The sequence below is a fragment of the Mustela lutreola genome, chromosome 2, assembly GCF_030435805.1.
Source record: "Mustela lutreola isolate mMusLut2 chromosome 2, mMusLut2.pri, whole genome shotgun sequence".
Classification (NCBI taxonomy): Eukaryota; Metazoa; Chordata; class Mammalia; order Carnivora; family Mustelidae; genus Mustela; species Mustela lutreola.
This window is the reverse complement of record NC_081291.1, coordinates 119,813,064-119,828,261: the sequence shown is the minus strand read 5'-3', so window position 1 is coordinate 119,828,261 and position 15,198 is coordinate 119,813,064.

The window sequence follows — 15,198 nt, the reverse complement described above, 5'->3', positions numbered from 1 at the left end:
TTCTTTCTGTGATGAAGTCAGTTTCAACTGGACTTAGGAAACCTCAAACCCATGCCTTGCCAATGTCTCCATTTAACATAATGTGGGAAATGAGCCTGAGTGCCAAGTTCCAAAACACTCAGGCCTAAAGGTCGTGGTTTTGTAGGGGAATTTTAATTTCAGTAAACATACAGTGTTATGTTAGTTTCAGGTGTACAGTATGTTTACTCAGTATTTCCATACATCACCGGTGCTCATCATAACAAGTGCCCTCCTTAATCCCCCTGACCTATTTAACCCATCCCCCCACCCAGGTTCCCTCTGGTTAACCACCAGTTTGTTCTCCCTAGTTGAGAGTCTGTTTCGTGGCTTTTCTCTCTCACTCTCTCTCTTTTTTCTTTGCTTGTTTTGTTTCTTAAATTTCACATATAAGTGAGATCATATGGCATTTGTCTTTTTCTGACTGACATTTCATCCAGCATAATATTCTCTCGCTCCATCTGTCGTGTTGCAAATTGCAAGAGTTCATTCTTTTTCATGGTTAGAAACATATAATTAAAAAAAAAGATTTTATTTATTTATTTCAGAGAGAGAATAAGTGGAGGGGAGGAGCAGAGGGAGAGGGAGAAGCAGGCTTTCAACTGAGCAGGGAGCTTGATGTGGGGTTCCATCCTGGGGATCCAGGATAATGACCTAAGCTGAAAGGCAGGTGCTTAACCAACTGAGCCACCCATTTTTTTTTTTTAATTTTTTTTTTTAAATTTATTTAGTCAGAGAGAGAGAGAGAGCGAGCACAGGCAGACAGAGTGGCAGGCAGAGTCAGAGGGAGAAGCAGGCTCTCCGTGGAGCAAGGAGCCCGATGTGGGACTCGATCCCAGGACACCGGGATCATGACCTGAGCCGAAGGCAGCTGCTTAACCAACTGAGCCATCCAGGCGTCCCGAGCCACCCAATTTTTTAAGAAAAAAATTATTTATGTAGTTTTGTGTCCTATCTATTGGCAACTTTTTTTTAAAAATTGTATAATGTCTTAAAAAATCTTGCATCATTAAATCATAAATGTATTTTATTTTTCTTTACTATTGCACAGGATGCTATGATTGTATTATAACTTATTTAAAACTTATTTAACTATTTCTATATTGGTGGCATTTATGTTGTTTCCAATTTTTCTGCTAATAGAAATAAAGCTGCACTCCTGGCCTAGTCCTTTTGTCTAGTGTTTCTTAAATAGTTCTATTTATTTTTCTGTTTCTAGTGCTTAGTACAGTGCCTGGAATATATAAATGTCAAACACATGTTTATAAATGAATGAATCAATGAATAGGTACATAAATTAACTTAAGAACAATTTCATCCTTATAAACATGCTTACCATAATATGATTTTGACTGATAGGAGTGAAATTGAGCCAAACAATGGTATTGTTAGGTATATTAAAAGATACTGAAATCAAAAATTATTGTACCAGAGTTTCTCTTTCTGACCTTATTCTATTTGGGGCCTTAGAAAAATAAATGATTCATGTGAAATCATAGTAGGTGTGCTTGGGAAATTTGTGAATATAAAATATAAAAGGTTAAGAGAGCCATGATTGGTTCAGGATTCAAAATAATTTTATTAGTGGGAGTATTGGACCGGGGGAAAATCTCCCAAGATAAAGCTCTCTGGAGCACCTGTAAGAACAAGGCAGCTCGGGTGCCCCTTCTGTATATACTAAAGAGATCGACAGGTGTGTGTCCCTGCTGTCAGGAAGCTCAAAGGGAAATTTCTGAGTTTGCACACAAGTCTTTAAACATTTTTTTAAAAAAGATTTTATTTGACAGAGAGAGATCACAAGTAGGCAGAGAGAGAGGGAAGCAGGCTCCCTGCTGAGCAGAAAGCCCAATGTGGGACTCGATTCCAGGACCCTGGGATCATGACCTGAGCCGAAGGCAGAGGCTTTAACCCACTGAGCCACCCAGGCGCCCTGCACACAAGTCTTAGGTAGAATTCCATATTAGGGAAAAACAATGTTGGGGTTTAAGTTGACTGCTGCTTCAATAGACACCACTAATGGAAACAAATAAAGCTATGGTGGCTACAATAGCATTTGTAAAAATAATATCCATATAATCCAGAGTAGTAATCCCGCTGACTTTGGAGTGTGACAAATGTGTCTCATCCTTGGGCCTCGTCTGTAATCGGTAGCTGATATAATCTTAACTGGTGCATATGACTGAAATTCCCAGGGCTCAAGGGAATCTCTTTGGAAGGGGAGGGCTTTTGAACTGAGTCTTGAAGGAGAGAAAAGGTAGCTCGTAGAAGAAAAGGTATAAGAAAATGGATGGACACAGGAAGAGGAGGGGGGCCCAAGTGGGCTTCTGCTGACTCTTCCCTCAGTAGTGCAGAACTCAGGTGAGGAAGGAGTAGGAAAAAGTTTGGACTGTCCTTCCTCTGGTTTCTAGCTTCTTCCCAATCTTTTTCCCAGTATACTGTAAGCAGCAGACGCTGTAGTTCTAGCCAGAAATGGGTGAATCCAGAAATGAGGATGACTTGATGACAGGGTGCAGGAATCATGGCTGAAGGCTCCTTCTGTCACCGATCTGGCGACTGATGCTGGCTGTTAGCTGGTAACTCGGCTGGGTCTATGAGCCACCAAGTCGCCATGGGGCCACTGTGTCTGGATGCATAGGCTTCCTCACAGCATGGGAGCTAGGTGCCAGGGGAAATACTCTAAAAGAACCAGGGGGAAGCTGTAGCACTGCTTTGGATTAGTGTCAGAAGTTACATAGCATCACTTCCACAATAGATAAAAGCCCAGATTTAAGGGCATGGAATGTAAATTCTGTCTCTTACTGGGAGGAACGTTAATACATGGTAAGGAGCATGTGGGATGGGAGATAGTAGTGCCACCGTCTTTGGAAAATACAGTCTGCCAGAATGTATCTCCCATTAAGGGACGCTGAAATTTCTTTAAGAAACCTGTTGCTAAGTGTAGAGTGATGCTCTGGATAACTTTCCATAGAAAGCCTGGTGTGTGAAATAGTCCATCAGAGGAGATAATGTGGAAATTGGTTGGAGATTCAAGAGGCTTGAGGGACGTCCTGGTTTTACTATTATGTTACCTTTGAAATTGGGCTCGTTATATAACGTCTTCAATCCTCAGTTTTCTAACCTGTAAATAAGGGTGTTGAACAAGATGATTTCTAGTCATAAACATAGATAAAGACACATCACATTTAGCTCATATATTCCAGATTGCTGTCATTTTGCATTATCTCTGACAGTTTGTGATGTTCGGTATAAACAACCCAGAGATCGAATCATGTTTGATGGCAAGAGATCGGGGGTGAGTTCAGTGTTACAGTGCTGAATTTGTGGCTGAGACAAATTAGGAATTTACTACGAAAAAGTTCCCAAGTTTAAGGCTCCGATGTACTGAATTCTTTGAAAAGTTCATCGAATGATGCCATGGAGATGATCTGGTATGAAAATATATCAATGTTTAAATTGGTAGTTTAATTTAGCTTAGGTATACAAATTGCATCAGATCAGTTCCTAAACTAACTCAGTGAGGCTATTAAATCAGATTCTAAGGGTCATTCCTGTTTGATAAAATTGGACCATTTATGAGAAAAGAGCCACTGAGTTAGTATTAATTACATTTTGTTATTGTTGTTTTTTAGTACTTAATTTAACCCTGGCAGTAAGCAGCAAGTGACTATGTTTTAAAATTAATACATCACGGGCATCTGGCTGCCTCAGTTGGAAAAGCATGTGAGTCTTTGTGAGTTTGAGCCTTTCTACACTCAATGTAGAGATTACTTAAATAAATAAATTAAATAAATTAATTAAATTTAATAAATATTAATTAAAAATTAATATGTCACATGAGATTAATGTTTACATTGGTAAGAACCGGTTAATAATTAAAGTTGGTTCACTCCTTCAGTGAAAGGTGAACAGAGTCACACCTTTGGCTAAATAAAAATATTTTATTGTGTATATAAACACATATTTATGTGTGCATAGCTGCCTATTTGTGCACATACGTGTGCATGTGTGATGCACACATAAAAGATAACATTCTAGGGTTCATAGAATTGAAAAGTAACATGACCTGATGAGCACTGAGTGTTATACACAACTAATGAATCATTGAACACGACATCAAAAACTAATGATGTACTATATGCTGGCTAATTGAATTTAAATAAAAAGAAAAGAATGGAAAAGTAAACATGACGTAAAGAAGCAAAACCTCATGTATGCTGGTATTCATTGAAAGTGCAAATTAAGTGTGATTTAAAGGACAACTGTAAGAGCACCATTGGCTTGGGAAGCGGTCCTGTGTAAGGAAATATAACATACAGAAAGATCTGTGGGATTGAAGATACAACGCCCTCCCAGAGTGTGCAAGTGTGTGTGTGCACGCGCGTGCGCACACACACACACACACACACACAGGATTCAATAATTACCCGCATTCATAGTAATCCTTTGGTTTGGTTTCCTTGTCTCTTTAGTACTAAATCCACTTCGATCTTGAGGTTTTATTCATTAAGAAGAAAGTTCTCCCTGTTTATGGACCGCATTCCCCACGCACCCCAGCACAGAAGCACAGTGTGAGATTGGCCCAGAAATAAAGTTGCAGGTCTGTATTCTGTAGTAATTAAAAAAGAAACTTCCTATGTACTAGTAGCATTTCCCTGTAGGTATAGTCAATTTCCCAGAGCAATAGAAGATATAATTATACTGATGTAAATCACAGTGAGATGCCTAGGAGGGATTGGCCTTTCACCTTCTTTAATTCATTGAAAGATCTTATCTTTTTGACAGGTACTGTCAGGCAAGGGGCTGGGAGGCAGGATATTTTTCTGGTAACTAATTTGCTTGGAGGAAAAAAAAAGTGTATTTATTGCAAACACTCAAAAGCAGAGAGATAATCCAGGTTTAGAAGAGAATTCTCTTTTTCTACCCCCACCTTAATAATTGTCCTTTTGTGACCTGCCCTCTCTATCCCTCTGTCCCTAGGTCTTTCTTATTCTCTTTCTTCCCCTTAAGACTCTAGCTATGCCTTCAGGCCTCGTGTTTCCAAAATATTTGTAAAGAAATGCGTGTATATTTACACACACATAGACACACACACACACATGCACGTATTTTTTTCTGTCCTTAGAATGAATCCTTGCTGCCCGCTTTTGTGCTTGACATTGTTTGTACAGAAAAATCAACACTGAGAGAAGCCAGAATTCTGAGAATGACTTTCTACCCCCACCAGGTCTGACTTACTTTCACAGTTGCTTCCTGGTTTGCTGGTTTTGTTCAAGAGGTATTTCCTTCTGGACAAAACAATCTAGGGCACAACACTGGATGTCTAGGATTGCGTGAGAGTTGGAGCAGCTCCAGTGGCTGGTGGGAAATGGTGCTGAGAACCCCAGAAGCAAAAGGAGATGTAGCCTCAGCCACCCAATTGGAAATGAAAAGATGCCTGATGTTTGATAGTTTCTCTTACCCTCCCTTATGCTGCTTTTATTTCTGCGGCAAAACTTGAAACAAAGCTAGAGTAAAAGTGCTTTTCATTCAGTGGGTGGTGGAGGTTCTGACTCAGGCTTTGCAAACATGACATTGCTTGAACCCAAGATCAACGGGATTCTGGAGAAACAAAGCTTCCTGCTCCATCGCGTGGCACCATTAACCTTGGGAATTCTGGCCGAGCTGGGAGGGTGGGGGGTGGGACACAGGTGCAGGCCTTCTGAGGCCCATGAATAGAGTCGCCAGAGTTCAAAGAGGTTTTGAACTTTAGATCTAGGCTTTCTTAGTTGCATTTAGTCTATTTGGATAACAGGTTTGGTCTGGAATTACTAAAAAAGAAATTCCCCAAACTCTCCCTAATAACTTTTTAAAATTATTTTAAGGAATCGGATTATGTTAGAAAAAAATTGAAGCAACCTAGTATCCAATATGGGGGATTACTAAATAAATTATAATGTAGCCACATGATGGAGTAGTACATTGCTAGTAAAAATGATGTAGAAGAAAATGGGAATTTCAAGATTTTTTATGTGGACAAAAACCCAAACAAACCAGAGTAGAAAACTGTAGTACAGCTGTATCCCTTGGTGTGGGGAGGGGAAGGGAAGGTAAAGAAGAGAAAAGGATTGGAAAGTGTATTTCGAGATGTTCAAAGTTCGTGTTAATTATCTATGGGTGGCAGCATGGCAAGGGATTTAATTTTCTTTCTTTTTTTAAAAAATTTTTTATTTTTTATAAACATATATTTTTATCCCTGGATTTTAAGATACAGAGAATGTGTGTTACTTTGGTAAACGTCATAATGATAATAATATAAGAAAAGGAACAAAACAAATTATGTGGTCTCTTGGAGCTTCCCACTTGTGCCTGGCCCTTGGCCTCAGTTTAAACAAGAAGAACAAAATTCATGATTCATTTGATCCTTGTGGAAGGATCAAATGATAGGAAGCACCCAGAAATTCCCCTACAAAGCCATAGCCTTTAGGCCTGAGTATGTTGGAACCTGGCACCCAGGCTCATTTCTCATGTTATGGTAAGTAGAAATATTGGCAGGGCATGGGTATGAGGTTTCCTAAGTCCAGGTGAAACTGACTTCATCACAGAAAGGAAATGTTTTAGTCAAATATTTTTTGCTGATGAACCTTCTGAGGATGCAAAAAATTCTAGGCTAACTGTTTGAGGTCATGCTAGTCCATGTTAGCATGTAGAGGTGTTCTGGGGTTGCTCATGAGCTCTGGCAACTCTTAATCCTGTGGACTTGCAGGAGGTGAACGGATACTTGGGCGTCAGAGCTCATGAATAAGCTGTAATGTTTTAGGTAAGCCACAGAACCATGAATGCAGAACTTCTTGGGGTCCATAAACCAAATGATCCCTAATCTGACATCTTTGGTCTATTATTTACTTGAGTCACAGGGCCTTGGGCTTCCCTAGATGAAGAAGGACACCATCATCTACTCATGGTCCATGGCCCATGCCATGGGCCAGGCATTTCACATTCCTTGTCTCATCTTCACGCAGACTCGGGTTGTCCTTCCTTTCACAGAGGAGGAAACTGAAGCTCAGAAGACTTCAGTCATCAGGTCTGAAACTTGCTTGAGAACCCAGATCTGTCTGATGCTTATTCAATTATTGGTACAACAGATTCATTATAAACCCAATCCTATAGCTTTATTCGACTATTTTCCAGTGGCCTATTCAAAGCCCGCTATTAGTTTGTACTATATCCTCCTTAGCTGATCTTTATACTCTCTTCCTTCTTTCCTCCTTCCTTTCATCGTATTTAATTCTCTTTTTCATATCTTTTAAGCAAACAGACACAACATGTAACTTTAAGAAAAGCAAAGGTTATTTCATTCATCATTCTCTACTCTGTAGCCTACCAAAGAGACCTTTTGCTTATTTAGTTATGCATCTACGCTATTCTCTTAAAATGCTTCCATCTTAAACTTTTACTTTACTAATTAGAGAAAGAGAACTAACATTTTTGATACTATTTATTTAAAGAAACCTCTTTATTAAGGAAGATTTTAAAACATACAAATGAATAGTATGATGAACTCCCATGTACCCATCACCACTTAGCTTCAACTCGGATCATTCTTAATTCATCTCAATCCCCCATTTCCATATTATTTTGAATCCACAAGCATAGCCTATCATTTAATCCACAAACAGTTAGGCATGTGTCTCTGAAAAGGCTATTAACAAAAACACAAAGTACTATTGTAATATTAAAAAAATTCACAATAATTCTTTAATATCATCAAACACCTCATCAGTGTTTTCAATTCTCAATTATCTCATGCATTTCCTATTGTTTTTATAGTTTATTTAAATCAGTGTCCAAGAGTGCCTGGGAGGTGGAATGGGTTAAGCTCCTGACTCTTGGTTTTGGCTCAGGTCGTGATCTCAGGGCAGTGAGATCGAGCTCTGCATTGGGCTCCCTGCTCAGTGAGGAGTCTGCTTGAGACTCTGTCTCTCTCTGTCTTCCCTCTGCCCCTCCCTTCTCTTGCACACACTCTCTCTAAAATAAATAAATACATTTAAAAAAATAAGTGTCCAAATGAGGTCACATTATGATTTGTTGATTTTTAAGAAAGATTTTATTTATTTATTTGAGAGAGAGGGAGAGAGAAAGCACAGTGGGAGAGGGAGAAGCAGACTCCCTGCTGAATAGGGAGGTGGACGAGGGGCTCAATCCCAGAATCCTGGGATCATGACCTGAACTGAGGGCAGATACCCAACCGACTGAGCTACCCAGGAGTCCCTATGGATATATTCTTGAAGTATCTTTTAATCTCTAGGTCTCCTTCTTTCTCTCTCTCTCCTCATGTGATGTGATTTATTTGTTGAAGAAACAAGACCATTGTCCAGTCTGGATTTTGTGGAATGTATCCCTGTAGTGTACTTAGCAGATTCCCGTACCTTCTGTCTGTATTTCTTTTAAATTAGTATTCGGATTTAGAGGCTTGACTGGATTCAGATTAGATTTTTCTTTTGACGAGGTTATTTCTCCAAGCTGTTGGTTCCTTCATCAGTGCCACTCTCTCTTTTGTGAGGTTAGCAGTTGTTGGCAATCTTTAATTCATCTAATTCATTAACTCATCAGTGGCCATAAATTGGTGGTACTTGGATGCTATCTTTCCTCCTTCATTTATTATACTATTCTCCTATGCAGTATATATATTTACTAGCCAGAATACTTCTATATAGAGAAACCTAGTCTCATCTCCTATTTATTAAACTGTTACCATATGCTGAGCATTTTACAGATAACGTTCCCTAAGTCAAAGTGCTAATAGTTTGTCAACCACGTTCCCATAAAAATAATTCTCAGGCATGTTTCATCTGTTTGCACTATGTTTTTTCTTCTTTCCATCCTCTTTTCTCCATTTCCCTGTCCCCTTTCCTCCAGTTCTCTCTCCTTCCCTCTTTCATTTGTTTCTGCAAGGAGAATCGTATCTGTGGTCTCTCCTGGGTCCTGAGGAGAGCTGGAGATTTGGAATGTGCAGAAATTCATTTTAATGATGTTTTCTTTGTGGCCGTTCAGGAAAATGTTGCTCTCCCCAGCAGCACTTACCACACAGAGCTGGATTTACTGGAGATGTATTTGATCTGCTCAGGTTTTACCAGAATCTCATATTTGGAGGGGAAAGCTCATTCTGGAATTCATGTGTCCAATTTTACCTTTTTTTAAAGGTGATTCTTTATTACTTCCAGCCCATTTGTGAGACTTATGAATAGATATAAGTAAGTTGGTTGTTTTTTCAGAGTTTAAATCAATATTCATACTAATATTTTTCTGATACAAGATGGTCTGTAACGCAGAGTCAAAGAGTGCTGTGATTTCCCATAAACTTGCTCTCAGTCCATAGAATTTAGGGCACTGGAAAAAAAATCTGTGTAGATTTGGGGGGTCAGGTCTTGTTGAAGAGGTGAGGTCCAGGAGTGAGTGAGAAGGCAAATGAGCTTTTAAAGAAAACCAGGACACCTCAAAGGCTGGGTTGGGTTAAAGCACTTGACCCAGATGTCTTGATGAGTCTAGGTTGGAGCAACCCGTCTCATCAGGGTGAGCAAAAAGCAGGTATGTCGGCGAAAAGACGCTAGAGCAAGGGCATCAGGCAGACTTGCCACAAGCTCTCAACAGCCACTTCCTAAGAGGAACTCTATATAAGACTTAAGTCTCTCTTGGCCTCAGTTTCTTCACTTGTCAAGTGGTGATAAATCTGTCCTCACCACCTCTTCAGAGTTTTATGAAAATCAAACAAGATAATGCCAGTGTTTTGAAAACCTTCTAGCTTTATTTAAATGACAGTATTTTGACCAATATTATTAAAAAAAATATTTTGTTTGAGAGAGCGTGTCTGAATAAGTGTTTAAGTGTGGGGTGGGGGTGCAGAGTCCCAGCTGAGTATGGAGCCCAGTGTGGGGCTTGATGTCCGGACCCTGTGATCATGATCTGAGCCAGAATCAAGAGTCAGATACTTAACCGACTGAGCCACCCAGGTGCCCCAATGTTTATTTCTTTTAATTGTGAAAAATAGCATAGTCAGGAAAAGATTAAAAAAATAGATCTGGCTTTCTTAACACATTTTTATTTTTGCATATTATTTCTGGTCATTATTCACACACCAAATTTTTACAGACTTGAAGTCATGCTGGAATACCATCTTATATTCTGCACTTGTAATTTTACATTTTATTGTTATTACAATCCTGGGTTGCTGCAGTATCTTTATAATTATTATTTCTTTGTTATAACCACAGTTGAACATTTAAGTGATTTCACTTTTACATATGAAACCACCGTGAATATCTTTGTACATGAATTATTTTCTCAGAATAAATTCCCAGGGGTGTGATGACTGGGTGAAAATATATGGGCATTTTTATGGCTCTTAATAGATTTTGCCATATTGCTTTCCAAAGGCTAGTAACAATGAACCTGACACCAGCAATGAATGTGTGTCATTTACAGTGATTATTTTAAATCAATTATTCACCAGCCATATGTGAAGGCATGTCCCAGGATCCCTGTCTGCCAGGACCTTCCATTTCTGACTCATTCATTCATAAGAAATAAGTAAATGAAACAAGGAGACTGTGTATGCTGAATAAATGAAGAGTTCTATTAGTTAAGATTCTAGAAAAGCCAGAGGGTTGTTGTTTCCTGTGATACTTGCTTGCCTGTTTGATATTACAGATTTGGTGATATATTTGCAATTTCCCTGGAACCTCCAGAGACCCAGTACATACTGCATTATCTGGAATCTTTTATAAAAACATATTTGGAGTAGGATTTAGCTTTTAGCAATTTATCTTTTTTTTGGTTTTTGTTTTTGTTTTTTAACCAATCGAGATCTTTTTTGTTTTGCTTTGTTTTGTTTTGGGGCTATAGGTTAGGGAGGCCATGATTCAAAAGCACAACTGAACCCAGAGTAGATATTAATATGTATAATTTCAAACTATGGAATTATAATAACATCCATCATCTGTGAATACAGATCTTTTAACTTTCAAAGGTCTTTCTTGTGTGTTTTTTCATTTGATCCTCACAACCACTGCATGGGGTAGGCCGGGATGGTGTTATCATCTCAGTTTGACTGAGATGGGGAGACTGAGGTACAGGAGCCTTGTCTAAGATCGTGCTACTTCTCAAGGCTGTCACAGCGCCCGTCTCCCAGCTCCTGGCCCTTTTCACCCAATTGTACACTTCATAAAAATACTCTTTCATATCAGTACAGTGCTTCTCAATTAGCATTTTAAAAATATATGTTGTCTAGAATTAGCTTGTCTTTGAAAAAGACACCCTTGCAGCATGATGCTGGCTTTTTCTTTATAGCAGTAGTGGGATGAAGGAAGTTCCTTAGTTAATGTTAGCAATGGTTAATATAATTAAGCTACATTCTCAGTTAATGACAGCAATAGCTGTCACATGGTGAGTGGCTAGTAGGTGTCAGGCACTTCTTACCATTTTAATCCCCATCACAACTCTGTGAAATAGCAGGTGTTCTCACTCACCATGTTACATGGGAGGACATTGCAGTTCAGAGGAGTAAAAGAGTTCTCCGATTTCATAGAGCTAGGAGGTGACAGAGCTGGGACTTGAACCCAAATCCATCTCAATTCGAATAAAATGGTTTTTCATCTGTACCACATGGCTTTGCTCAAGGGTCACTCTTCAAATACTGAATATAATGTACGTTAATTTTTTTTATTGTGAAAAAACTGTATGTTAACTAAACGGCATTAGGACATAGAGACATCATATTTAAAAACATCTGGCTTTGCTTTCTCGTGCAGAGTAGCTGATGTACGATATTGCAAAGACTGATATTTAATTAGCTGTCATCCCAGCGATGGAAGCATGGAGTTTAAGTCTCTGGCGAGCCATTTCTTGGCCCCCCAAAGTCTAGCTTTCTGTGAGGCTTAAAGGTTTAACTCATCGAATCCCACCTACCTAGTTTATGTACTCTCTAGTTTCCGGTCTTGTACTTTCTTTATTTGCTCACTTGGGAAGAAAGCAAACACAACCAAAAGAAATCAAGCTCTGACTTGGTACAGTGGTTTATAGAACATCTTAAATCAACACAGCCAGGGGAACTTGTACCGATTCAAGTAATTATTTTTGTCTCTAGCATTTCACATTGTCTCTACTACCAAAACTTCCTGATATGTAGACATGGGACAATGGGCAGCCCAGCTGTTTATTGGGATAGCACTCATCTTCGGCTTACGAAAAGAAGATGCCATTCACAACCTTGTCTCTTAGACCTGCAGTGTCACACCCTTTCCTTTGACTCCATGGAAGTGGGAGCCGAAAGCATTCCTCGAGACACAATAGAGCAACTTAGCAGCCACCACAAAGCTGGGGTTGGGATCAGGTTACCTTTCTGCAGTTTTTTTCATACCATACCCGTTTACAGGAAAGTCGGAGCAAGGTCAGGGAAAGTGTGTAATGGTGATCAGCCTTGCTGAGGCCACACCTGAATGCGAAGTTTGGTGCTGAAACAAGATTGAACTTGAGTGTCACTGGGGACTTAAAACAGCAAACATCACAGAAGAACTGAGACAGCCTCGTAGAGTTGTTTTAAAGGGGGTCAAAGCCCGGTTTGAGCACTTCATTTCAGTTTGGCCCCAGAGTTGGCCCGCAGAGCCCAGACTGGCCAGGCCGGGAGTCCTGGCAGTTAGCAGCTCAAGCCCTTAGCTGCACGCATGCTTGTAGAACACCACTCCTTATCACATTGACTCAGATCGAAAACAGATCTGTTCCTATTCTTAGAAACAAATTCCATATAGCAAAAGCTTGATAGAGCGTAATTAACCTATATCCTGTTCTGTCCCCTGACCCTGGTGATATACAGATCTTTAACATTTTGCTCATATTCTAGTTGCTGGCATGCTGACTCTTTTAATGAAATTCATATCTGGTCTTAGGAGCTGTCATTAGATGAAAATTATTACTGAGCCTGCAAGCAACTCTCAGATGATTTTGAGAATCTCCAGAATTAATTATGTTTAGAGACACTGCAAGCCACATTGGGTCAATCTGTTTCTTCTCATTTCAATTAAATTGAATTTACCAAACATTCATCGCATTCCTACTGTGTGCCAAGCACTGTGGTTACAAAAATGAATGGGATGCGGTTTGTGCCCGAAGGAGTTCTTAATCTAGCAAGTTTTGGAGTCTTTCTCTCTCGGCTCTCACAGCCATGTTCTCTCCCCGCCCCCTCCCCCCACCTCCTGTTTTTGGGAATGTGTGTGTGGGTGCTGTTTCTTTTCTTTACACCACATGTGGGTCTTTTTTCCCCCTGCTGCTGTGGATAAGACTCTCCCCAGCCCCATTCCTAACTCTACTGTAGTCTTCCTAGTTCTAGGGCAATAGCAGCATTGGGAGGATGGGCCGGTGCATCTGGATTTGAAAATGAGGCCAGTTGTCATTATCAGACAAGTGGAACCAAAAGCTTGGTGAAACACGGATTTGTCAGGGGAAAAAATAGTTATGCTGTGTTTTCTGAGTTATGGGAAGAAAAGTGGTTGTGATTTTAATTCCCCCAAAGTGTTTGCAGGGAAGGAAGAAAATATGCAGAAGACTCCAGTCTTTTCATTTCTGTCTCCATTTAAAAGATTCTCCAAGTCATCACAGACCATTTGCTGGCCTGGCTAAGGATGGCTGTTTAGAAGTTTTAATTGAAAATTTGGCTTGGATTTTTCAGTTTAGACCTACAGATGAGAATCTACATTTTGAGGCACAATTCAAAATGAGTAATTTGCCTTGAAAACAGGCATATTTTCCAGCTTCCTATGACTAATGGCACATGAAGGGAGTTTAGTAATCACATAATTAGTTTGCCATTACTAAGAAATCATTTTCAGAGTCCAGGAGATGTGGTTTGCAATAACTTCAGTGGTTCTGTACCAACGACGTAGACTTTGGAGGCCTGCATTTGAAGAGAAAGGCCCAATTCTCAATGATAGAGCTCTTGGGAATTCTTCTAATTGGGGGATAAAGCATGGTTTAACTCATTTTCTTTGTATTTTGTTTAGATTCCAACCCTAGGACCAGGTTTGGGGAAAAACTTCCTAGAGGATTTGTAAACTTTACAAATCTCAGTCTCTACTCAAATTCATATGCTCGCCTCGATTCCATGCTGAGTTTGAGAATTTGGTGGATCATATATCTTTTGTAAAATGTTTGCAGCTTGTAACACTAGAAACCATGCTTCCAAAAAGATTGGTCTCTTAAAATAAGCTCAAAGAAAGTAAACTGTGAGCTGTATTGATATATTCAAAAATAATTCTGGGGGTATTTGAGATTTTATTAAGAGAAGCTCAGGTGGTCCTACTTAACAAGTACACTGAAGAGGATTTTTTTTTTTTTTAAATTTAGTGTTAACCTTTAGGAGATTAGTCCACATTAATAATTGTTGGATCTCAGTGATGGATATTTGAGGGTTTTTATTGCCCATAATTTTTATGTTTGAAATTTTCTATAATAAAAACATGCAAAGTTTCAGGGATGCCTGGGTGGCTCAGTCAGTTAAGTGCCTGCCTACAGCTCAGGTCGTGATCCGAGGGTCCTGGGATTAAGTCCCGCATCGGACTCCTTGTTCAGTGGGGAGCCTGCTACTCCCTCTCCCTCTGCCTGCTGCTCCCTCTGCTTGTACGCTCTCCCTCTCTCTCTCTTATTTATTAAATATATCTTATTCTATCTTACTTATTAAATAAATAAAATCTTTAAAAAATAATAAAAAATTTAAAAATGTAAATTTCGAAGATAAAAATATAAAAGGAAATGAGACACAGAGAGAGAGGAAGATGAGGAGGAAGAAGAGAAGAGGCAAGTGAACCCTCTGCAGTCATTTGGTTAAAATACCGCAGGTCGGTGTGCCTGGCGGGCACAGTCGGTTGAGTGTCAGACTCTTGGTTTCTGCTCAGGTCATGGTCTTGGGGTCAGGAGATCCAGCCCTCAGCCCTATGTCAGGGTCCACCGAACTTGGAATCTGCTTGGAGTTTCTCTCTCCTTTCCCCTCTGCCCTTCCCCACCATTCACTCTCTCTCTGAAACAAATAAATAAATCTTTAAAAAAAAATTAAATTGGTCAAGTCAGCAAAAATAATAACAGTTGATAGTAATGGTCTCTCACAAAATACTTAATATGTACTAGGACCTTATGATCATTATCACATTTAACTTTTGT